Source organism: Emydura macquarii, unplaced genomic scaffold, assembly GCF_026122565.2.
Source record: "Emydura macquarii macquarii isolate MOO-44397 ecotype Brisbane River unplaced genomic scaffold, CSIRO-AGI_Emac_v2 contig_1644, whole genome shotgun sequence".
Lineage (NCBI taxonomy): Eukaryota > Metazoa > Chordata > Testudines > Chelidae > Emydura > Emydura macquarii.
Genome location: NW_027131781.1, coordinates 2,928,864 through 2,955,421, shown reverse-complemented (window position 1 = coordinate 2,955,421; position 26,558 = coordinate 2,928,864). Strand labels below are relative to the sequence as shown.

Here is a 26,558-nt window from a genome sequence, read left to right as displayed (position 1 = left end):
TTATGCCTTCTGCAGAAGGCTCATTTCCATTACTGGAGCCATTCCGTTCTGAATATGCAAGTTGGGGCACCTCGGAAAAACAGAGCCAGGCTCTGAATGAGCCAATTGGAGTTGTAAAAGGATCAGTGCAGGGTAAAAGGCTGGATGTCCCATTAATTTAGGATACTGTGTTGAAAGAGTCCACCCTCCCCATCACAGACTGTTCTTCATCAGCCGAGCTTTGTATTCCTGCCGCCTTTTAATCTTGTCTTCTCATTAAATAAGCAAGGCTAGGTCAGCTCAAGGTTGGATGGCAAACCCTCATGGAGCAACTTAGATGCTGCCGGGAGTGGAGTAGTTGAGTCAGACAGTAACAGCATTTTTCCCTCTGCCCCAGCACTGTGTTGCTGGAGGTTCCTCTTTTTGCATGATGTGAAACTTGCCCTGACCACTTGGGGCGCTAAAAGAGCCCAGTGGCTCTTCTTACAAGGATGTTAGTCTTCGTTCCTACTCAAATTGCAAATGGGATGATTTACATCCTACTTCCTTAAGCTATTTATCTGCCCCCCCCTTCTCATTCCTTTTTCACTAGGAGGGTGGTGAAGCACTGGAATGGGTTACCTAGGGAGGGGGTGGAATCTCTGTCCTTAGAGGTCTTTAAGACCCGGCTTGACAAAGCCCTGGCTGGGATGATTTAGTTGGGGTTGGTCCTGCTTTGAGCAGGGGGTTGGACGAGATACCTCCTGAGGTCCCTTCCAACCCTAATCTTCTATGATTCATGATTCTTGTCCACTGTAACCCCCAGGTCCTTTTCTGTTTAGCCAGTCAGTCCCCAGTCTGTAGCAGTGCATTGGATTCTTCTGTCCTAAGGGCAGGACTCAACACTTGTCCTTGCTGAACCTCATCTGATTTCTTTTGGCCCAATCCTCCAATTTGTCTAGGTCACTCAGTATCCTATCCCTACCCTCTAACGTATCTAAATCCCTTTGGTAAATGACACAATTTGGGAACATGTACTTTTAAACATTTGGGCCTGAGAGCTCTCAGCTGAAAATTTCATTTTGCCAGTGGAATTATTAAGAAAAATTATCCAGCACCACAGTTCATTATAATCTCTTAGCAACAGCACACCATATTAAATGCTGGCTACATTCAAGCTGTCTTTTTCCAATTTCCAAGGTTCTAGGGGGTGCTTTCGAATGTAATATAGGGGCTCTGCAAGCTCAGACCTCACTTACTTTAAGGCAATGATATAAACAGAATAGCAAGCTACATAGTTATTTTCAACCCCATCAACACAGTCACAGGTTTCAGAAATGTCTGCTTGGCATCAATAAAAACCTCTCTTTTACGCGAAGGAACAAGTCTTTTTAAACAAATACCGTCCTTGCTCCGGTACAGTAGAGTGTTCCTTTCATTTTAGAGCTTGCAGACTAGTCAGTGGTACTGCTCAGCTGTCTAGTGTTTCACAGGTGCTGCACAGTGTTGGAAAGATTAGGGCCTTTATAAAATTGAAGTCCCATGGCAGGAAACTCTGTGATAGGCTTTGTGTACTAATTCCAATAAAGATGTTTCTCACAAGTGACTAGATGTCTCTGCAATTATTAGGAAATGATTGGTAGCCTTCCAAAACATAGGAATGGAAAGGGACACAGTATTAACATTTAATGAGCATTGCATGGTACAGGAACTTCAATTCCTGGAGCCCATGGGTCATAAAAAATCAAACTGGACCATGTGAAACATCTTACACACAACTTCCCATAACAAAATAGGCCTGTAGTTATCAGAACATCTTGCAGAGTTGCAGCATAACTTTCCCAGACACACAACTGGTAACACTAATTACGAAAAGAATTTGCATATGCATGATTTATGCTTTTTCACTTAAAATGTTGCTCTGAAGTTTTATTTCTTCTTATTGCATTACAGTTTCAGAGCCAAATTACAAAATTAATGCTTGAGAGATACCATGGACAGCACCCATTTGTTTCCCGGTGCTTGCTTACTACTCTTATCATTGACCTTTTGAAAAACAGTGAGGCTACAGTCGAAAGTACATGGTAACTATATGTGCATTCTGGAATAACTGCCACCTTAGTTATCTCTTCTCTCAATCACATTTTAAGCCTATTGCTGGGGGAAAGAAAATAAGTCTTAGTCTACCTTTACCTCCAGTCATGATCACATTTTGCACAATACAAAGAAACAGTTTCTTGTTTGTATCCATATTGTGTAGTTTTGATTTATTCAAGGTTTGAGACATAAATGACAAAACTTAAGGAGAGAACAAAAGTAAGATTAGCATGAAACATAATTAACTTGGGTTAATGTGTTTATATCCATCAAAAATGGCAAGTCCAATAATCAGTTTGAAAAACCACCAACATAATATATTGGTCCATGGATCATTTTACTGCAAGGATGCTGCCCTGAGCTTGGAGAGGGACACAATTTAAAAACCAAAAATCAAAAGGCCAATTGTATACACATTACATACATCATTAATTTTTAAAGTAATAAATAAATAAATGCACATCCTGGAAAAGCTTTTAGCAAATGACTCTGTCAGACTGATGTAAACAAAAAGCCAGCAACAAGGAATGTGTAGTGCATTTTATCACGTTAAAATGTGTTTTCCTGCCATTGAGATCACAGAGATATAATGTGATGTTGCCTTTTCGAAGTTACGGGGTTCTGTTATTGAATGAGATATGAGCCTGCCCATGTTATGGTGAGTTATACAAGGAGAGATTAACATCGTGTTAGGAGCTAGTAGCTTTGAGACACGGCATGGTAAGAATGATTCCTGAGTGCCATGCCAGCCCTAGATTTTCTTTGCTGCAAAAGGAAAGATCAAGGGTTGTATTTAACAAAATGAGTTGCCCTTTATGTCTGTAGACACAGCCGTTCCTCCGAGCGATAATTGTGAAGAGAGGACATCATTAAAGAATAACAAACGGCCTTGTAAGGGTACCATCCAGATCTCAGTGCTAAGAAACCTAATTAGTACATGAGATAATGATGGAGTGCTGAAATGAATTTGCATGGAATGCTAGCCCATATAAGGTATGAAAGTAATTTATTATGCTTATTAGTGGAAAGCTTTTGTCACACAAACGGAATCTTCATCAGAACTTTAGCCTGAACGCCCCAGCGCCTGCAGCTCAGTGCTGCACCTCTGGAGTACCATTGCCAGGAGAAATACGGTCTGAATTCTACCAGGTTCTTCATTCAGAATAATAAAGGATCCTGCCTAAGAGGCAGCTATTCCCCTCTGTCTTGTTCCAGAGGCTCCAGCAATGGATAAAACAGGGAGGGCTGGGGGTGAGGGCAGGGGCCATCAAACATTACCATACTTAATGAACTGCATACTAATATGGAAATCCAAATAGTCTCTCTGAGAGTGTATTCCAAAGTGGCATTTCACTCTGTGGATTCACCGCATAGATCTCAGGGGGACTGTGTGGCTCAGGGGAATGGTGAGAGAAGACAGAGCTTTTATCCTGCTCGTCGCTAGTTTAAATCCAGCCCAGGTGGCTAGAGATAAAAAGTTGTTGCCAACTGGCTGCAGCATTGATCTGTGTGAAGAGCTTTGGGTGACACCAGTTCAGTTCACAATGGCTCCCCTGCACAAATCACCGCCGCAACTCGGAAAGGCCCTACTCAGGAAGTGGACCCATTGTGCTAGGTGCTGCACAATCATAGCAGAACACCAGGTCCCTGCCCTAAGGTGCTTACAATGGGAGATGATCAATGAGATAAGAGAGGATTACAGTCATCAAAAATACAGTTTCCTACATCCCTTGGCTTCCGTTATATCCTTCCTTACTTCCTTAGGAACATAGGAATTGCCAGATTGGACCTGACTGTGGTCCAACTAACTCAGTTTCCTGTTTCCAGCATGTACTATCTGCTTCCCAGACTGTGCAGTAGGCAGCTGTTTCTTCCTCACCCCCATTAGAAGCTGCCTCCTGCCCTGATGTGTGAGGGTTTGTGTCCTTTCCAAAACTCTTGGCTTTTGTTTTTAAATCCTTATTATCCTCTCTGGATAATCTAGTTACCCATATCGACACCAGCCCTTTTAGATATCCTGCCATGCTCTTGGATTCAACTATCATGTGGCAGTGAGTTCTGCATGCTAACGGTGTTGTATGAAAAAGCATCTCCTTTAAATTCGTTGCCTTTAAATTTCACTGACCATGCTCTTGTTCCTATCTTGTCTGAAAAGGATGGATAGACGCAGCTGATCTGCCTTCCCTATACTATTCGGCACTTTGCGTACCTTTATCGTTTGTCTCCTTTCTAAGGAAAACGGTCCCAATCTTCTCAGTCTCCCTCCATCTGGAAGTTTTGCCATACATTCCTCATACTAGCAAATGAGTGTGAAGCTGAAGAACAGTTCAGTGCTTTTCTAAACAAAATCCATCCGGACTGTCGTTTTCCCCATTTTTGTTTAAATGTCCTGACATGGAGAGCATCATTAACATTGTTTGCCTAATTAACACATTTCTGAATGACAGCAAACATGTAAACAGGTTTTGCTGAGCAAACTCCATCTGATTAAAACTCGGGGCTAATTAGATGGAAATTTCTTCATTACTTTTCCCATTTTCCATGAGCAATCTCTCTCCCTCCTCTAATAATCAGGAAGAATTGTTTGCCAGAGTTGAGGAGCTTTCATAGACTTTTTCTTCCTCCCTGACATGATTGCATTTTTCTGAGGCTGCAATTACTTTTTGGACGAAAGCTGGCCAAATGAAATCCTTTCTGAGGGATGGGGAATGGCAGTCGTGTTTGTTGATGCATGCCTGTGAGTTAACCAGCCATGAATAGGATACAGCTGCTGAAGGGGAGAAAGTGTAAGACCAGACTTAGAACTCCTACGAATCTGAAATGGAAGGACTAATTTCCAATTTAAAAACACACCACGTTGTTATTAACATTTTTGTTATTCTTCCAGCCTCATTCATAATCATAGAATCCTAGGGCAAAGCCCTGCAGTCCTTTGGTGCAGAAAAAGCTTCCAGTGAAGCCAATGGGAGTTGGGCCAGAGCAAGGACTGCAGGATTGGGCCTGAGAGAAAATTGTGATTGAAAAAATAAAGCATAGGTCATGTGGTCCATCTCCCTGTAAGTGCAGGATTATTCTGTGCAGTAGACTCGTGAGGGTCTTGTGCAGTCTAATTTTTGCTTCTGAATCCTGGAAACGGATATCTGCCTTTTTTGGTGATTGGATCCAATCCGGAGTTGGAGCTGAACATCCAGGGCACTCAAAAAGCCTAGTGCTGATGTTCCCAGTCGGCCCATTTCTTGATAGAAATATGAACAAGTTGAGCCTGGATTCTGCTCTGACACTGATGTAAAAATGGAGCAATCCTGCCGACTTCCTGACAGTTACACTTGAGCTAAACTGGAGTCCATGAAAGCAGACTCACGCACATAGTTTCATTGCAAAGAATTTCTCATAAATGTGGAAGGATATTAAAACACACAGCATCTGTGCAGATGCTGCATCACCTCTTGTGAACCTCACGGCAGAAGGGGTGAGAGAGAAGTAAGTGACTTCTGGTACAGACAATGCACTCCATATTTGGGGCGGGAGGAATTCGTGCCTTATGCAGACATATGGGGTAAGCTGGGTGTATTTCATGTTCTGTAGTGGTGTTGAGAGCAATCTTATGTGTACAATATGGTGAAATCTTTGAAGGCTCTGATTACATAGCACAACATGTTGACTTGTGGCGACAGAGATAAAACGTTGGCCAGAAGTATTGGATAATAGCTCTGTTTTTCTGTGGCAACTGCTCAGAAAGAAAGCCATGAAACTACCCTATTAAACATTCTGGTTCTATCCACAGGACATCATGAAAGGTCAGGGGTCTATTCTTTCTTATGCTGTTAGTATTTTGGACTGAGCTGCGCTTTGTGATGTAGAGGTTTGGTCTACAGCATGTCTGCCTTAATGAACTATAACAGCACAGAAGGTAATTATGTTTTTGTCTAGACCTGTCTAAGACCATCAACAGCACCTCATTACTTTACAGACTGTTAATGCTGTTGGCAGAAGTTGAAGATCCTCCTGGAAAAAAAAAAAGCAAAGTATTTTGCAACAGAGAATAAATTTAGTTGATGATAAATAGGGGCATGTGGCTAATTAGACCTTCCTTTGTCCAGAGGCAGATATGTAACAGTAACTGAGATAAAAGGAAAAGGGGAAACGGCAGAGAAATCACAGGAGGTTTCTTTTAAAGATCACTAGAAGCTTTAGGAAAATTAGGAAACAAAACTGCTGCTGTTGTATCAGCAGGTATTCAGTTTGAATGAGGACTCATGGTCAACAGTTACTCACAATGCCATCGAGTGTTTATATGGGTGTATTAGTTATATATAATTCATTTTAAAAAATGGTAGTAGCAAATTTGTTAGGGAGGATGCTGCCCTCTCGCTGGGATTTCCTACCTGTGCATTTCCAATTTCGAAATGCATCACATTATGATTAATATTTTTGTAATACACCCAGCCTCGTTCATATTCATAGCTTCCTAGGCAAACTCCTGCAGCCTTCATGCACAGGAAAAACTCCCACGGAGGGTTTTGTCTGAGCCAGGACTGCAGGGTTCGGTTCTAGTCATGAGCGGAACCAGGATGGAAGCAATGAGCTGATGCTCCTAAATGTCTCTGTAAAGGGCAATTGCAATTGTTAAGGGTTCAGTCCTGCAACACTTAAATACAATGAATAGACCTTAGTGAGAAGGGTAGGCCCATTGGGATTGGCTGTGTGAGTTAGAGTGGCAGGCTGAGATTCTAAAGGGCTTCATGTACTGATAAAACATGTTCTTACTCAGGCTAAGCTCTCCTCGATTTAACGAGTGTTTGCTTGAGTAATGGCTTAGTATATGGCCAGGAGAACTGAAATCACCACCGAATTTGGCCTGAGACTTATGTTAAAGCCCGCCTGCTCCTGGGCGAAGAATGCATTTCAATCAATATTAGCTGGCGTACTGCAAAAGTGCTGCACTGTGAAGCCGCGGGGTGCTGGGGACGTAGGGTTAGCACTGCTTCTGCATCTTTCATTCATGCTGCTGTTTAGGAACATGGGGTAAATCCTGAGGGGCGTGACTTCTGCCTGTGTGAGGCCCAAGTGATGTATGAGAACAGCCTATGGGGTGTGGTCCCGTGTGCACCAATATCGCTGAGGGATGAGCCCGCACATGTGCAAACTCCACAGCATTTGTCCTCCAGTGGGTAAAATACTTTGCAGGTGACATTGAGCAAAAATCCTTCTGAAGCACAAGGGCCAACCTCTCAGCTTTGTTCTGGCCCCTTTGCTCTGCTCTGCAGCACATGCAGGCCGGAATAGAGAGACAGCTGGAGCTGGCCACAGGACAACAACTGCCTTTCGTGACAGCTTTTGAGGTTTCAGGATCTATTTTCATTGTGTATTAGAACAAAACCAAAACTGCCCAAGCGTTTACATGAAACAGACTAGTGTCAAAACATCCATTTCTGTATCGAAAAGGTCAGGTTTCGATTCCTCTCTCTCTGTGGCCAGGAGTGACGAGAGAACTCAGGACCTCAGACACCCGTCTTGTCAAAAGCTCTGTCACAATCGACATGTCTCCACAAAACCTTTGGGCTTTGACAAAACAGCCTCATTCAACCAAAATAAGTTTCATCAGCAGTGTTCCAGTCAGTTCTAGAGACAGCCCCAGCCCATAGGGGATTTCCCTGGGTAGCGTAGAGGTGGTACAGCTGGCCACTATACCGTGCCGGTGGCCCCTCACGGTGGCATGTTGGTGAGCCTGGCTGGAATGCAGCTGAACTCTCATGATCTCCTGGGACCACAGCTGGCGGGGGTAGAGCTGACCCCCGACCACAGCAACCACAACTAGCTGCTTTGTGGCTTCTATCCCAAGACCAGGATGCAGCACGTATTGGGCACAGGTGCAAACTGACCTACATGTTTTGTTTGAAATGCCTTTATACAGTAGAACCTTGGTTACCATCACTGTATGGTAGAACCTTGGTTACCTGAGTGGTGGGTGGGTGTGTGTGAGAGAGAGAGAGTATAATAGTCACTTCTGTATTGGAAGTGTCACCAGAAGATGGTGGGTATCTAATTCCAGACCCTTATCAAGAACAATGGTGTTGCCAAATGTCTTTCTAACCTTGTAATAATGTTCAGTCCTCCAGTGGTGACTCACCACCATGGTGACATCTGAGGACCACGTCCACACCTAATAATGTAGGGGATGTCAGCATAGATGTTATGAAAGCTAGGATGCATGTTGTAAACTGTCAGCTAACAATTACACACTTGTTAGCCACATGACACAAGACTCAGAAATTGCCAGAGGCCCTTTCAATCCATGTCTGACTAGGAGACGGATAATGCCATGCGGGATGGGGGAGAGGATGAAAGACCTCTTCTGAAGGCCTTACAGTTAACCAAGGTGCCTCTTGCAAGACTCATCACTTGTACTTTGCAGTGGATTCATCCTTATGTCACTCCATGGCCTCTTCCTAAAGTTATCCATCTTTTGGCCCTTGAAGTTTTAATATCTCTAAATCTAGTAGAGAAGAAGCTCTTTATATAAATGTCTCCCATAGGAATCCTCAGCTAAATGTGTTACAGAAGCACATCTGCCATGATTCTATCTACACATGTGGCACGTTGGCCAGGGTGGGAGTCCATTATCTGGGTTCCCCTTCTTTTCACATCTGTTATACCAAGGCTGACAGTATGTTGGTATATCCATCTTTTACAAGAAGACTGATTAGATAACCAAACAGGTCTTCATTGCTATCTTCGGCTGTGGCCCTCTCACATGAGAAGGGTATAAAGACCCACCATAATGGACATTAAAATCTAGACTTGACGAAATTCTAGTAGATAAACGACAGAGGAGAACCCTGTATTGTCAAGAAGGACTAGAAGAATTAATAGGTGTCTCCCATCTCTGAGTTGAATTATTCTACATATGCCATTTGTTAAATACATACACAAAGCAAAGAAATAAAGCCAGCCCTCACTATCTTGGAAGGGTGCCCAGAGATCAAAGACTTAAATGGCAAATTGGTTGGAAAATTTTACAAGTCAAATGCGTTGTGTTACTATTATCTCTATATTTCCTCGGACTTTCCTGGGCATGGTTTTGGGTTCACAAGCAGGGGTGGACTCCTTATTCCCACACCAGAAGGAAAGGAGATATTCTTTTTACCAAATCAGGGGGAAGGGCTGTGGCATCACAGAAGCTGATTTTAATGTAAGGTATTGAAGAAATCTCATCTGTGCAGCTGCTTGTGCCCCTGTACCCAGAGTGGTGTCTGGGATGATAGCACAGCTGTTCCATTTCCCTAATTAAGAGCAGGATGCACTGATTGCAAAGTAGAAATGTTTGGCTCTTTTTCTCTAAATTAACTGTTCACTTTATTCAAAATATGGGAACCCTAAATGAAGATACCTCAGCTACTCTGACAATGGAGTTATTAGAGGACTCTGAGTTCAGGCTAAGTACTTCTGAATGCCACAGAGTTTGGAGCTCCTTGGGGAATTTGAATAATACTGTTCTCTCACCTCCCACTGAATCAACTTCAGAAAGTATCAGCCTTAAAGTTTCCAAAGGCTTCACGCCCAATGAGAACTGGCTGTCCTTGGTATCACGCCCTGCTCTGCCTTTTTCTTAGAATGGATACTTATGAAGTCCTGCGGAAGAAATATGTAGTCACAGCTTCTCTGTCCTATCTAGCCTCTATCACCATCAGGACAAGCTCACAGCTGCTAATGTGTTCATTCTCGCACACCCAAGTGAGGTAGTGAAGTGTCCTGATCCTCATTCGGCAGGCAGGGAGCTGAGGTACAGAGAAATGAAGTGACTTGTCCGAGGTCGCACTGGGAGTTTGCAGAAGAGCTGAGAAGAATCTAGTTTTCCTGAGTCCTCACCAGGTGTCTTTTCCCCCAGGAAAAGCCTCTCACTCCTATCTGTAACAGCATTCTCAGTATGGGTTAGTGCCCCCTTATGCTGGGCATAGTATAAACACATAGGAAGACACAGACCCTGCCCCATAGAGAAAGGGGGAGGGTACAGTTTCAACCTGACAATGTGCACAACTTGGTGGCTTCCCATCAACTTGACGGCTTTATAATCGGATTTATAAACACCTCTTTCCCTGATTGTCCATCTGCCTAGCAATTTTCATGTAGGCATCACAGCACAAGTGGGGCTGGAGGGCAAGGTATTTCAAGGAGGAGAGGGTAGAGGCGTTAGAGATCAATTCAGGGTGGGGGAGTCCATGTTTCGGGAGTTGGATGGGAGAAACTACTGAGCTGTGTTTGGGGAAAGCAGGAAATGGGCCTCCCCGGTTTGGGTCACAGGCAGAGCAGAAGGGATGGGGGAATGGCAGTGCATTGAGACAAGACCATATAGCCCGGGTCTTCCGCGGGTGTAAATTGGTGTAGCTTAGTTCACTTCTTGAAGCGACATTGATTTATATGAGCTGAAGATGGGAGCCTGTGGTTCCCAGCATCATGACATCTTGCTGCCTGTGCTCATGAATGGGCCATAGGTTTGGGTCATCTCACCTTGTATCCCACACTATTATGCCACTCACTTTGCAGAAAAAAAATCTATTTTAGTTGTGTTTTTTCCTCTCTCTCCTCCTGTAAGTCCAGCTGCCTTCGTACCAGGAGTCCTACTGTACAGCCCGGGTAGAGGGAGAAATCTTATACAAATAACTTTTTAGAGGCCTCCATAAAAGTTTGGTTCTTTTCCACCCTTTTAAGGCCAGGTCTCTTGTGTTCTGTGAGGACTAGAAACAAGTGCTGGATATCCCCCTGGCAGTGGAGATTCTCAGCTCCCCAGTGGTATGAAGACATCATATTTACTCCTGTAGGCATGAGATCTTAAACCTGCTACTGGACTAGGACTGGACATTGCTTCTCCTGGGCCTCAGCCCGTTGCTATTTTGGGGTGAAAACTTACATCTGAGGGGAAAAGAAGAAATATTTTGGTGGCAGGTTATTTTTATAAAATACGGTGGCTCTTTGAAAGATGCCCAGATGTCCCGGATGCTAGAAGTGGCCTTAGCAAAGATGGATTGATGGGCAGAGTGCAGGCGAGATGGTGCAAAGTGCAAACGAATCATGTGAATGTAGCTTCTCCATATGGGAGTGAATATGTCTATAACTACACACAATGTTCATCCATTCTCCCATATACCTGTGCTATAGAAGAATGGCATTGCTCCAGCCCTGGTTCAGGATTGCTGCAAAGTAAACAGGACTGTAATTACATTAAGAAAGCCAAGCATGGCTGGGTGGAGCTGTGGATGGGAACACACCTTCTCTTCCCAAATTTTGCTTCATTTGTTTGTCAGTTCACTAGGATGGTGACGAACTGTTGCTATTCATTATTTATGTTGTGGTAGCACCCAGCATGTGCTGGGGTTTTCCAAACACACGGGAAGGTGCAGCCCCTGCCCTGAGCCTCTGATTCCCTAAACAGAGTGACATACATGCATTTCCAGATGCTTATCTCGGAGACTAGGAACTTGGCAAATGACAGGTGTCTTCCTGAGTCCATCGGATGGGCAAAGGGGTTTCTTCATGAAAACAATCTCCTTGCCAGGTTGATTTTAAGGGCTGCAAAAAGAGAGGCATAGCTCAGTTGAACTATGTGTGAGTGTTGAGGGAGGAAACAATCCCCTTGTGTAAAGGCTGCAAACAAACATGTGGGTCAGGGCCGTGCACCCTTGGGGACTGCAGTATTCTGTCATGGCCTCTCATGCTCCCTACACCAGCTTGTCTCTGCAGGAGACCAAGGCCAGGCTTCCATTCTGGAAGGAAGGACATTGCAGTGCATGCCCTAGGAATGTGGTTGAAGCAAAGGTGGGGTAGGGAGGGACTGCTGGAGCACTATGCCCCCTCTTCGAAAACCAAAGGTGAAATTGTCAAACTTGGGTCCCTGAATTTAGGCACCTGAATAAATTGTCTAATGTTCTGTGGTGCTGGAGCTTCTGAGTGCTCGGCCCATCAGGCCACTTCTACCTATTTACGTGCTTGCCATCAGGCACACAAGTTTGACAATCATGGCCCAAATCCCCAGAGCTGATGCCAGAGTTCATCTGAAGCAGATGTCTTGCAGTCAGTCCGCATCAAAAGCATGTTCATATCAAATTCCACAGCAGTCCACTGAGTTGCAGATTCCCATTCCATCTATTGTAACTCGGCAGCCAGAGCCCTAGCACGCTTGCTCTACATCCATAGCTTCCTGGTATGAAAAACAGTGCTGTGAATTCAGCATTGTCTCGCTAAGGCTTGTCCAGAAACTTGCATATGTCCCCAACAATAGCCACGGATTTTCTCAGTCTTTATCTGCTTATGGCTTTCTTTGTTTGAATAACGAAGTGCAAACTATGTTTCCCTCTTCCTCTGAGTTATCCACAGGGATAATTGCTGTAGGAATCTGAAGTGAGTCAGTCCCTTACATAGTACTCTTCTTTCCCCCCAGTAAAGCTTCTTTTTTGTTTTTTTTGTTTCTGCCAGGGAACTTGTAAAGTTGGAGATAGCACAAACTCTTTATCTAATTTAAGTTGTTTATTTTAGCTGCTAAAAGAAAACTTGGGGGTGGGGGGGAAGGGTTAAAATCATAGTTCTAGAATTTATTTAACTGTTTATTGTCCTCTTTTGTATTACCTTCAACCTTACCGCAGACTTTGCAGCTCCATGGCTTTGCTTGATCTCAACGCACTTTGACCTGAAGGGATTGCTATTTCTTAAGCATAAAACATTATTTTGTTCCTCCTCCTTCAATCTTGGGGCTCGTTTTAGCAAATATGATCATTCTGAATTGTTCTCAGCAGTGAGGTATTTCTTTAATGGACTACTGAGCTCAGATAACACATTTTAAATTATAACACAGATGACCTGAGCCAATTTAAACTTAATCTAAAATGCCAAATAGCTATTACTCGAAATGGCTGAAAGAACACATGCGTGGTTCTTGTTTAAAGACAATATCACAGTACAGAGAACAAGTGAAGTACAGACCGTGGCCTAGTAAAGCAAGTGTTGAATGGGGGTAGTTGACAGTTAGTAGGCCAGGTTTATTTAAACGGATTTGAGGGGACCAAGTACCTGAATGTAACAATTTGTGGCCCTCTCTTAAAGACACATTAAAAACACCAGCTACAACGGAGAACTCAATGTGATTTTTTTTTTAAAGCCCATTTGTATTTAGGTTACCATTAAATTACAGAGGCCCAGGTTAACTTGCTTCGAGACAGTCCATAAACAGTAAGGCCCCAATTGTGGAAACAGATGGAGTCCCAGAGATGTCTGTACAGCCATGTCTGTAGGACTGGGGCCTAGCTGAAGAGAAATTTATGAGGCTAAAGCGGGCCTGGTATTTGAGAGACCTGAGTTTGGCTCCTGACTCTAGCATTAACTTCCTACATCACTTTAGGCAAGTCACTTAGCCTGTCAGTGGCTCAGTTTCTCTGCCTAATAACATTTCCTCACCTTTCCGGGAAGTTGAGAGGCTCACTCCATTTTCAAAAGTGGGCATTGATTTCAGGGTGCCTTGGTATTTTCGGGTATCCAAGACAAATCACCTGGGGTCTGATGTGCAAAGGTGCAGGCACAAATCCATCTGAAGTCAGTGGAGTGCTCAGCACCACTGGGAATCAGGCCTCAGATGTCTCAGGTTGGGCACCCAGCAATAAAATAATTCAAATCAGGGTCCACGTGTGAGAAAGTTGTGAAATGCTTCATAGCTGTGAAATGCTTGAGAATCTCTAGCTGGAATGTGCTGGGTCAATACAAAGTATTTACTTGTTTCTTGTGTTATCCTTTGAAATGTGGTTGTATTAGCTTGGCCTTTAATTTTGTGGAAAAGGTCACTCGCATTTTTAAAAATGCCTGTATTGACTTAAAAAACACAGGAATACAAAATACACATCCCGGGTTGTATTAAATGAGACTTGAACATTCTGAGCTAGAGTAACGAAGAATTAAGAATGCTTTTTCCTTCAATTAGGCTGAGTGGCAGGACATGTTCTCACCTGCTAGTCACAAGACAGAGTTCTTTGATTTGCAAACTGGGATTTTGGAGCTTGCCTGGCAGCTAAGGTTTTTAATGTAGAGCCAGGTTTTAGCTGACACCACAAGACCCCACATACACTCAAAACGTTGGCACGAGCATGCACTACATGAGGCAACCCCCCTGTGGCTGGCAAAGAGGGGCAGAACTGCGGCTGGGTTCTGAGGCAGTCATACTCAGCCTCACAGCCAGATTGTGACCCCTTTGCTCCGTTGAGTGGCACCTCGCTCCAGATGTAGTTGCACTGATCTCAGTGGGGCTCTTTATGGACTATGGCACTCTTCCATGTGAATAAGAGTATCAGAAGCTGGCCCACCTCACAGGAGGGTGAGTTACCTGAGCCCTGTACATACTTGAGCACTTTGCAGGAAAGGAGCGATAGCTACTGGTTTTCATGCAGACCACTCCCACTAGGGAAAAAGCCCTGGTTCATCCTTTCCTCCTTTGCGCTCATCTTGGGGGAGAATCGTGGAGTAGCTGAAGAAAAGTGAATGCCTAGCTCTCAGCGGCCAGGGGTTGCTTTGTACGCCTTTAGCGCGGCCCAGCTACTGCTGTTTTAAGAGGGGACGTTTATTGGTTCCCTGTTCAGGGGCCCAAGAACTTTTGCCAGAAGGGCTGGGGGTGCTGAACAATGCTGTTGGTGTCGTGATATGCAGGAGCACAAGCTATGAAAACATGGGAGAGCAGGGTGAAAGGAGAACAACGAGAAGGCAAACGTGTTTACATGAGCTGAAGCGGAGGGGGAGGCATCCTGGTAGCTCTTTGTCTAGAAGGACTTCCCCGTGCACTCTATGGCAGCCAGCGTGTGTGGTTTTCTGCTAATAATCCTTCAATAATAACAGTAGCTGTGGCTGCTACCACACCCTTGCCAAAAGGCATCTTGGGTGCTTTGCGAAAAAGAAATACAAAGATAATTAACGCAAACAAGGCAATGCCCGAATGCATTCCCGGAGCAGAGGCTAAGCCTTGGAAACCCAGCACACCATTCGTGCACGAGCTAGCACTCCCACGCATCTTAACGCTTCAAAGGAAGGAAGAGCTGAGCACGGAAATGAATGCGGCTGTGGCCAGGTCAAGGGAAAAGACTGCAGGCCCCCTGTTACAGAACTGGCCCAGTTGTACACTGTGGATAACGAGTGGAATGACGTATTTGCTGCTCAATAAAGCAGTAGATATTAGAGCTGCTTGGAAATTTTTCATCAAAAATTTTTGGACCAAAAATGGTTTTTTGATTAAATGGAAATTTTCAGGAGGAAATTTCTATTTTCATAGAATTTTTTTTCATCAAAAAACCAAAAACAGAATCCCCTCCCCCCCACCCGCCTTTTTTTTTTTTTGGTTATTGGAATCCTACCCTCTCCTCCGCCCAATTAGTTTTCAGTTGTCAAAACCCGAAAAAGTGTCAGCATTGACTTCAGGGGGACTAAACCATCCGCTCAAGTGCTTGGCTGAATAGGGATGGATTTCAGCATGTGCTTAACTGCTTTGCTAAATCAAGTTTTCTCTTTTGGCTGGTGGGGAGAATTTCTCCTTTCTACCCCCTGCACATCTGTCCACCCCTAAACCTCGCTACTCCAAACATACGCTCTCTATTCTAATCCAATTCAGACAGGCTGCATTCATCACTGTAGAATCTAAGCACTTTCCAGCAGTGAATTAAGCAATAGGAGTAACATCTGTCACGCTTGTCCTCTCATCCTCTCCCCAGGGGGAAACGTGTTTGGGGAAACGTTTTGTTTGGGAATTTTTAAAAAGATATACTATGCGCATTTGTACATGTTAGAGAAGGTGGGTCAAAGAAATGCACCAGTTTGGGATGGCCCTTAGTTCCTATGGAGTTCATTTGCTAAGCCCTGGATGTATCCCTTGCTGAATAAACAGGGTTCCTGTAAGGAGCTTTCTTGAATAAGGAAACGTACAAAGGATATGATTTTCTTCTGAGTTACGCCACCGTACCTCTGGAGGCACTCCACTGAAGTTAATGCAATCACACCTGTGTAACCCTAGTGGAATTCCACCCCACCCCATCCCACCCAGGCTTTGCGCTCCCACGCTTGCTCTCCTGGAAGGGAAATGCTACATTGATTCCAATCCCTCCATTAGGCAGAAGGATTGCAGCAAATGTTTTTGCAGCCATCAACGGTTTGGATGATGGAATTCCAAACGTCATGTTTCAAATTATTCATTAAGATTTTACAAAGAGATCTTTTGTCTCCCCTTACCTCCTCCGCAGACGCACTGTTAGTAGAGCTGAGTGAATAATGCTGGTGCTGCCAAAAAATCAAAGAAAAATCCGTTTTGTTTTAATTTTGAGCATTGTATTGTTCAATTTTTAAAATAAAATTAAAGGAAATGTATATAGGAAAAGTCGTTTCAGGAAGAAAAACAGGGTTGTGGGATTTTTTTTTACCAAAACAATTAGGCAAAATCAACATGAAGTTGCAAAATGCTGAATCTGCATTTTGCCCTCCCCCACAAATTTCTTTGGCCCCAACTGAGTGTGCTATCTTGTTAACATAGTTGGTGTAGCTTCAGTCAGGGAAAATCTAAAGCAAAATCTTCCGAAGAGCTGCTGTTTCGGAAGTATTTGTTGTGATCTGACACCTGTGACTGGGGAAAACAGCCCTGCCAATTGGCATAGTAAATAGTGGTTTTATACCTTAGATTGCTACCTGAATGGACATGAGAAGATAGGCCACAAAAGCCTCTATGCAACACGATGGATAATGTAAAGATGCCTGAATCACCCCACCTGTCTCCATGAAGTGTGAAACTTTTGAAGTACTCTGCCGTGCTAGGCGTCTTAGCTGATAAGTGAAAATCAAGGACCCTAGGTAACACACAGATAGTGTGCCCACAGCAATCTGTGAGATTAGAGTCTGGCATTGCTTGGAAAGGCAGCCATGACAGGTCTATGACCATCAAGCCTGTGCGTAAGAAATCATTGGTGCTGAATAAAATGACAACAGAGCTGTAATGCTTTGTGGAGTGTGTTTAATGAAAATATCAGCTCAGGCCTACATCATGAGGCATTCATGTATAATAAAATGAGGTTCCTGAAACACTTCAGAGCATAAACCATCTGGTCTGCTGTGATGTACTAACAGCTTTGCCTAATTTTTAATGCAGGTTTTATGATGGATATGCACATCATGTTATCCATGCATAAGGAAGAAACAGTCTAGCTGCACTTTGAACTAAACTGACTGATGATGAATTTGTTTCCCATTTTAATTACTTTCTGTACATTAACGGTGTAGTGGACCATGTGAAGTGCTTTGTCTGTCTTATCCCCTGTGTGTCCCCCACATATCCTTCAACTACTGGAGCTGTTCCCACTCTCTTATCTGCAGCCACTTGTGCAGGGGACAAGGAAGAGTGAGATCAAGTACAAACGCTGCCTCAAATAGAATTTGGTCAAGAAACACCTGGGCCACCAGTAACAAGTGAATTTCATGTGGCTAATTAGTTCTTATTTCTGTCCCGTGAAATATTGTCTAGCCCATACAGCAGCACCTGGCGATTACTGAAAGGAGAATATACCATTTTATTTAGCACACATCAAAGCAGTAACTAACATTTATCAAGGGCTTTCCAACGGAAATCTTCACCTTGCACTCTCTGCCCGTCTCCCCTATACAATTGGACAATCTCTTTAAATGAGGGAGTCAGGCATATGAGAGGAGGAATTTTGAAAATATTATAATCTCAGAAACATATTTGTTTCTGGGGACCCAAAACTGGAACCATTTATCTGACTAAAAACCAGACTTTAGAGGCTTGGATAAAATGAGACTTGAATACGAATCTACTGTGTTTAGTAAAACCAGGCTGTGAATGGACAAAAGCCTCCCAGGGTTTTGCCCATCTTTTATTTCATGTACAGGGCCAGATTGTGAACCCTTCTCTTCCTCTGGTGAGCCATTACGTGCATGAATAACAACTAGCTCTTACATAGCGCTTGTTATCTGTAGATCTCAAAGCACTTTGCAAAAGCCCTAGGTCACCCACTAGGTCAGTGGCACAGTTGGGAATCACAGCCGGTCTCCTGAGTCCCAACCCAGTGCTGTAGCCACTAGGTCACACACACATTGAGTAGTTCCATTGACTTGGGGAAGAGTACTCGTGTGCGGAACTGCTCTGCAGTAGGCCGGGCAGTGTTTGAAAGAAGCACCAAAAAAAAAAGTTTCCATATGTGAACTTTTTTTTTTTTTTTTGGAAAAACATTCTAAAATAAAAATGATCATAACATTTCATTTAGTTTTGATGGGAAAACACATCATTTTTTTTCTCTCTCTCCCCCTTCATCCTCCTCTTCCCCCTCTGCATCCTCTGCCAGCCCACTGGAAAAAGAGAAGGGGGAAAATAAAATAAAAATGGAGAATGCTGAAACGAAACAAAAATTTTCATCAAAAATGAAAAATTTAAACAAAAACGAACCCTTTTTTTTCCCCACAACAATCTTCATTTTCATCAAAAAGGCTTTTTTTTATCCAAAAAAAAAAAAAAAAAAAATGTAAAGAGCTGAATGCTGCTCCACTCTCTCATGGCCAGGTCTCAGAAGCAGTAAACACATCCTGGAGTGATGCACCTGCCTTGAGAATCTATACAGAGCCCAGCCCCTCCTTGAAGAAGGGAAGTCTATGACTGCCCCCTCACTGACAGGCATGGCGGTGGGATCTTCAGGGGGAGGCATCAGGAAAGATGGTGCCTCCTCCAAACGCCTTGGGTGAGTAGAAATGTCTCCTCAGGAGAGCAACAGTGAGGGGCCACCAGCCTGGACCCCAAACCTCTGTTGAACTCCATTCAGGACAGGGCTGCTGAATAATGGGAAGGGCAGGATAAGTAAATAATATCGAGACTATTAACTGACTAATTACCTTTTTTTAAAAAGAGTTACTTAAATTGTCTGGATTTACTCATCTAATTATATTTTGAAAAATAAAAGGTAGAGCCAGTTGAGAAATGTCACCGTTTTTGTCTTGCAGGATTTGAAATGGAACGATTCTTTTGATTTTTTTTCAATTTTTTTCCCCAAAATATCTTTTTACAAAAAAATATTTTTTTTTATTTCAAATTTAGTTTTTCCTCTTCTCCCCCCAATTTGTTCTGCCTGTTTAAGTCATAAAGTGAAAAATGTCCAGGATTGTTCTCTCCTTCCCACTTTTTCTTTTATCTGCTCTGTAACTTTTCAAAACTTCCCCAGCCTTTCAAAAGATTCAGAAAGGCAGAGTTAGAGTTTCATTTTTTTCCTTTTGCCACTCGAAATTTCCCAAAATTGAGGATTTGGAAAATTTACAGAGTGGAGAAAGGAAAAAATGAGAATAAGAGATTGAAAGGGAGAAATGAGGAAGTGAGAAAACCAAAACCCAACTGTAGATATAATTCATTTTTTGCATTCAGTGACCAAGAAGAAATGATGGAGGGAGGGGGAAAACAAAAGTCAGAGTATTCATTTTTTGACCCCAAAAAAGGGGAAATTTTTTTAAACAAACCAAGGCTTTTCACAGAAGATTTTTGTTTGGAAAAATGCTGTTTTTCATCAAAATAAAAATGTTGACTAGCTTTTATAAAAAAGTGATTATAAACATTTGTGGAATGCTTTACTTCATAAAATAACATGAAATGTGTTGACTAAATTATTCATTGCATATTACCTGACCCAGCTCTGTTGGCAGGAGAGTGAGAGAAATTATTTGCTGCACCTGCTTTGACTTCAAGTTCTGGCATCTTATCCTAAGCACTAGGTTTACTTTTATAAAGCTGAGGAAGGGGTGAGTAGATTTGAAAAGACTGAGATGCCTCTGAGCACAGTGGTAGCCATTCCACGTAGCTATTCTACGAACTCCTTTCAGAGGTTTAATGGAAACAAAGAGCCAAATTTCCACACAAATCAGGTCTTTTGCTGGACACACTGGTGAAATGTGTGATCCAAGTTATTCCTTGGTAGGATATTAGTTGTCATTTCCTTTGCTGTTTTGCTTAAACTGTGGCTGTGCCATCCTTCTGGCTACTTCTCGCTTGTCCCTTTCACCTAGGCTTTTACTTTGTTTCATTTCAGTTGCCTGGAGGTTAGAGAACAGGAGAGTTCATTTGTTACAAGGAAGAAAGGAGTTTGAATTGGCAGCGAGCACACAATTAGCATCAAATATAAGACCTTAATAGGCCAATGATTTGTCGTGGAGTCTGTTGGTACATCAATTTCAGGACAATACCTCCCAAACGTGCCAAATTCCCCATCATCTGCTACGCAGAACCCTTGGCAGAATTATGATATGCTGCCTGAAGCCACTTTATTACCACTGGAAGGGATGCACAGCTGATGGCTAAACAAATTCCATGGTGGCTACCTGTGCGCTTTCGATTTAAGCAGTTTGTATCCTCCATGTCGGTGTTGGCAAATTTTTGTGAGTGAATGAAAAGAATTTTTGTGAGTGAATGAAATGTACAGCGTGGCATCCCCTCATCAAGCCCAAAATGCAAAGAATGAGAGAGGTGATGCTGGGCATATGAATGGAATTTTAAAGCAACATGTAGTTCAAAAATCTATGGTTGGCGGCTCAGTGTGAATTTTGGCTTTGGTCTTGAGAAATGCTGGCCCCTTGTTTGGGTTACTGAGGGCTTTCATCTCCCATTGATGCCAGTAAGCGCTGAGGACACTCAACAGCTTACACCACTGAGCCCTTTATTAGGGTCTACACAAGATTAGAACTTCCAATAAAATGTTAGATAAGAAATGAATCATAATGGATAACCATGGCATTGAAAGTAGGACATAGCCAGGTTTCATTTCCTGAATATGTTGCAGTGATATTTTTAGTGTTTCCTTATATACGCTTTCCTGAAAAATACACGTCAAAGCTGAAATTAGGGCTGGTCAGAAAATTCCTGTAGTATAAGTCAATTCATTGAAAGTTAAATGCTTCGTGGACACGTGTGAATTTTAATAAAATTTTCTTTCAGGATAAAAAGGTGGGGGAGATGGGAACATTATGGTTTTCCATTTTTGGAATGGGACATTTGCATGTTTTGTTTCTTTTATTTTATATCATATATATATTTTTTAAAGAGTCAAAATCAGAATGAAATGTTTTGCTTGACCTTTTTAAATTTTGTTTTGTGTGAAATTTTAATTTTTTTTAAAACAAATTTGTTCTGTTTCAGAAAAGAGAACTTCAAAACTGCAGAATTTCCCACAGAGTGGAAAATCTAGTTCCGACCCACTTCTAGCTAAAGGTTTGTTTCTTTCTCTTTATTCTATTAGTGTCAATAGGCACATTTAACTTATCAGTCAAATCGTTCGACAGAATTTAATAAACAGGAGTAAGAGAATTCTAACCCTTTTTCCTCCTCATTCAAACGTTTTCCATTGTGTCAGGAACTGGTCAGATTGTTAACTGGAGAAAAAAAATCCAATTCATTTAACCTTTTGTTTGTTTATTTTGAAAATAATTTGTGAATCGATTGCATTTCGTACAAATGTATTCATACATTATAAGATTTTGTCCAGTAGTTTGTGAACAAATTGGAAACATTCCCATAGAACTGTTTGCTTTTGCTGTTCAGAATTCAATATTGGTCATAGAATCATATAATCATAGAATATTAGAGTTGGAAGGGACCTCAGGAGGTCATCTAGTCCAGCCCCTGCTCAAAACAGGACTAACCTCAGCTAAATCATCCCAGCCAGGGCTTTGTCAAGCCGCAGCTTAAAAACCTCTAAAGATGGAGATTCCACCACTTCCTGAGGTAACCCATTCCAGTGCTTCATCACCCTCCTAGTGAAAAACTTTTTCCTAATATCCAACCTAGACCTCTCCCACTGCAACTTGAGACCATTGCTCCTTGTTCTGTCATCTACTACCACTGAGAACAGCCTAGCTCCATCCTCCCTGGAACCCCCTTTCAGGTAGTTAAAGGATGCTATCAAATCCCCCCTCATTCTTCTCTTTTGCAGACTAAACAAACCAAGTTCCCTCAGTCTCTTCTTATAAGTCTTGTGCTCCAGCCCCTAATGATTTTTGTTGCCCTCCGCTGGACTCTCTCTAACTTGTCCACATCCTTTTTGTAGTGGGGGGCCCAAAACTGGACACACTACTCCAAATGCGGCCTCACCAATGCTGAATAGAGGGGAATAATCAATTCTCTCGATCTGCTGGCAATGCTCCTACTAATGCAGCCCAATATGCTATTAGCCTTCTTGGCAACCAGGACACCCTGATGACTCATATCCAGCTTCTTATCCACTGTTACCCTCAGGTCCTTTTTTGCAGAACTGCTGCCTAGCTCATCGGTCCCCAGTCTATAGCTGTGCATGGGATTCTTCCATCCTAAGTGCAGGACTCTGCACTTGTCCTTGTTGAACCTCATCAGATTTCTTTTGGCCCAATCCTCCAATTTGTCTAGGTCACTCTGTATCCTATCCCTACCTTCCAGGGTATTTACCTCTCCCCCTATCTTAGTGTCATCTGCAAACTTGCTGAGGGTGCAATCTACCCCATCCTCCAGATCATTAATGAAGATGTTGAACAAAACCGGCCCCACGACCGGCGCTTGTGACTGGCTGCCAGCTAGACATGGAGCCATTGATCGCTACCCGTTGAGCCGATGATCTAGCCAGCTCTCTATCCATTTTATAGTCCATTCATCCAACCTGTACTTCATGTCTGAATGGTCAATGTAGTATCATGGTGTCATTTCTACTCAGTGTTTGGACAACTGAAAGATTTTAAATAAGAAAAATGATGAATTACAGCGGGTTCTCTGGTATGAGTTTTCCAATGAATATCCATTCTTGATAAATATTGTGATGCTTTTGGGATTCACCAACATTTGAACAGAGAAATCAGTGGTCACCTGAATAGTTGAGAATAACTAGTACAATGGCCCCACAAACAACAGCAGAGAAAACCCAACATGGTTTTATTCATGGAAATATTTGAGTCACTTTGTGTGTTATTTGGCTGACTCTGAATACGAGTCTAAAATTCTAGACTAGTTTTTTTTAGATTTGTCAATAATGAGTTTAGATTTGGTGACTGGACAGAAAACAAAGTAACTAAGAGTGACAAATGTATCACCCAGAAAAGGCGTTTCTTTAAGTGGAATTCATTAAAAAGCCAAATGTCATTCTGCTGGATGTTCATTTAGTCTCACTAACCAGGCAGTTTGTTTCATACACTTCTCCTAGAGCATTTGAATTTTAGCTTTTTCTCCTGCATTTTCACTCTCATCATTTCTGTAGCTCTGCAACTAAATGAACATCCTGAAAACCCTGCTAAGATCTGTGTTATTGGTAATGGCGATCATTTTTTTATTAGTGGCAATAATAGCAGTCTCAAACTCAGTTCTTAAAAACCAGGCGCTAACTGATCTAAGCGTTTTTGTCTAGACTGCGTTTGATCATCGCGCAGAGATATTAAGTGCCTTTCTGTTGCTATTTACAGTTTCAGACAGCTGCTGTATTTGCATACCATGTTCTTTAATGCAAGCAAGATTCTGATTTCCAAAGTTTCTTTGGGGAATACCTCACAGTTGGCCTTGTTTGTTTAGGAAATATCTTTATAAAAGTTGTTCTTTGAACACAAATGTTTGCTAAGAGAGGCTTCCTGACACCGGCCTACTGAGGGGGCTGGAGACAATGAACTGCAGAATTTGTCCTGAGCACTGATTGCTCATGCCACCTAGTCAGCTGAACTCCCCAAGGGTGTGTTCGTTTGCACAGAGTTTGCGGATGTAGTCAGCCCCAAGCTCCCGCACATTAGTTTCTGTCAGCAGAACCCCAACGCAAGGCTCCCACTGGGGGAGAGGAGATTCTGGGCAAAACTGCCCCGCTTCTGTAAACCTGCGCTTGGCTGGCACTGGCTGGGGAAGAAGCTGTTCTCCCTCAGCTGCAGTTCCATCCTTTGCCCATTCCTCTGGGCCACAGTGGGCATGTGGAACGTATCAAGAGTGGATGGACCTAGGCCAGTATCTTGGATCCCACACTCACCACGCAGGAAGACGGAAGCCCTGAAGTCAGGTGGGGTTCTTCTGATGTTTAAGAAGGGCTGAATAATTTTACAGTGGGCCCCCGGTCCTAGAAAGCCATCCTCAGGCAGAACTCCCCCGGATTTGCCAGAGTGAGGTCTCCAGGGTCCGGCCCACTATTTATAGTGATGCCTGCTAAGAGGACAGCAGGCAAAGTGCCGTGCTCCAGGATATTTGCTGATCACCAAGGGACACATGAAATAATTGCCCCTACGTACAGCATTGGTAATATTTTTGCCTTTTCTCTGAAGTGTTTATGATTGACTGATGATGGAGTCAAAATTGTACACAGCTTAGCCCTGGCTCCTGTTACCGTAATGTCTTCGCACCTGACAACCTGATTAATGCATTGATCCCCACAACTCCGCTGTGTGATAGGGAAGTGCTATTATTATCTGAGGCCCAGAGAGGCTAAGTGACTTGCCCAAGTTCACACAGGAAGCCCATGGAAGAGTGGGGATTTGAACCCAGGCCTGTGGCTTGTGCTCTGACCACTGGACCATCCTTTCAGTTGAGAAGTCTCATGTTGTAGCATGGCAAAATGGTTTAATAATGGAAAGGCGGAGAAAGGGCCAGCCTAGGAATGACGGTTTAGCAGCGGCTTGTTGGGGCTAGGTCAATAAGTGATTGTGCTACTTCTATTAGGAAGCACATACCATTTTTTCTTTGGAAGAAAAACCACATAGCTGAGCAAAAGGCCATACACTTCTCAAACAAGCATGACACCCTGTGCAATTGTTCCCTCTGCCTTTCTATCCTTTAAAGACCAGAGAGTCCCCAAAGGTTAGCTAGAAGTGGGTTCCCAATGTGACCAGCTACGCTTGAAAGAGAGAGGAAAAGATCATTTGAATGTATAATTTTGGAGCTGCATATAAATCAGCAGAGTTATTCAAATGAATTGATTTGCATACGTGGATTTAAGGCTACTCAAGAGGAATTCTGGACCATTTCTTTCCCATGGTATAGAGTTCGGAATTCAGAAGGATCCTGGGAAGGAAGTGCAGGGATGAATGGGCTGATGGAAAAGAAGAGGCATGCACCTTTTGGTTTACTGGGGCGGGTGGTGGGAAGATCGTCTTGTGTTTAAACAATGGGTCCAGGTGTCAGGTTTTGTTCCTGGCTCTCCCACAGACTCATTGTGGGATCTTGGACAAGTCCCTTATTTATTACTGCAGTAGTGCCAAGAGGCCTCAGTTAGGGATCAGGGCATTATTGTGCAAGGTGCTGTACACATACATCATAAAGACAGTCCCTGTCCTATTGAGCCTATGGGCTAAGTCAGAGCTTACAGTTTCTTGCCCCAATTTTGCAGTGGACACCCTTGGATGGATGCTGCACCGGCACAAAAGCTTCTGTTGCAATTGGGACCTGAGTATTTACCTGAACTGGCTGCTTATCTTAGTCTATTGCTCTCCAGAAAGAAGGACGAATTACGCAGACATTCGTCTTTTACTCGGTAACTAACTGCCCTTAAATAATTTTCCATCACACATTTTATCCCATTGTTTCATCCTCGGATAAATGACCCTTCTTGGTTTGAGATTATAGCATTTGAGAGGCAGCACCAGCCAACCTTGTGATGTAATTCCCAGAATGATCACAGTGCTTCTAGGAATGATGGGAACAAAATAAGGCTTTTATCCTGACTGATGTGCCTCTGTTCACGCACCTTGAGGAATTCTGTTCTGAGGAGCGCCATCAGTTGAACTGCTCACTGTGTGTAAAATTAGGTACGTGTGTGAATCTTTGCCAGATGGAGCCACTCAGGTACAGGGGAGTTGAGGGGTAGGCTTACCAGAAGGGTTAGTGATAAACTTTTAGCCCTTGTCCCTGTGTTCAAGGAAAGTCCTCAATGTGTGAGCCACTTCTGTTGAAAACCAAAATGCCATGTTTAGTTAAAACATCCTTGGAAATGGCTTACATAGCACTCTATGAACTTAACTTCATTTCTGCTTATTAGCGCCAACTTTAGTGTTAGTGCCATGCCAGGAAAATTTGACAATGAAAAGATCCCAGCATCGCTCTCACACACATTTAGTAATGTTTCTTCTTAATGCCTTAACATCTGGGGGAGATACGTTTTTATGCTCCCAGAGTCATTTGCTTTGGCAGCATGAAGGTGTTTTGGAAACGCCTTGCACTGAGGATTAGAGTGGCGTGCATGAAAGTACGGCTGAAATTGGTTGTGTTCGGAGAGAATTACGTGAAAAGTGTGTGATGCGTAATTAGCAGCTTCCAGAAAACTAGAACTGGTTGGAAAAAATTCCTGTTTGATCAAATGGATGTGTTCCATTTCCTGAAAACTTCTGATTTCATTGACAATTGTTGAGTTTTCATCGAATAACTAAAAATACCTGATTTTGGAGAAAACAGTTTCATTTTTGATGAAAACCCCAAAAAAGTCAAAGAAGATTTTCAATGAAAATGGCTTTTTTTTAAATGTTCATTG

General features: G+C 42.9%; 1 long non-coding RNA gene across 6 annotated transcripts in view; it reads left to right on the top strand.

The window, feature by feature from the left end:
- The window catches only part of LOC137158002 (uncharacterized), a 339,725-nt gene that overhangs the window by 216,003 nt on the left and 97,164 nt on the right, over positions 1-26,558 (top strand). For all 6 annotated transcript variants that reach the window (XR_010921267.1, XR_010921270.1, XR_010921265.1 and 3 more), the window contains one exon: positions 21,245-21,316. This is a non-coding gene — a long non-coding RNA (uncharacterized lncRNA). The remainder of the gene's footprint in view (positions 1-21,244; positions 21,317-26,558) is intronic.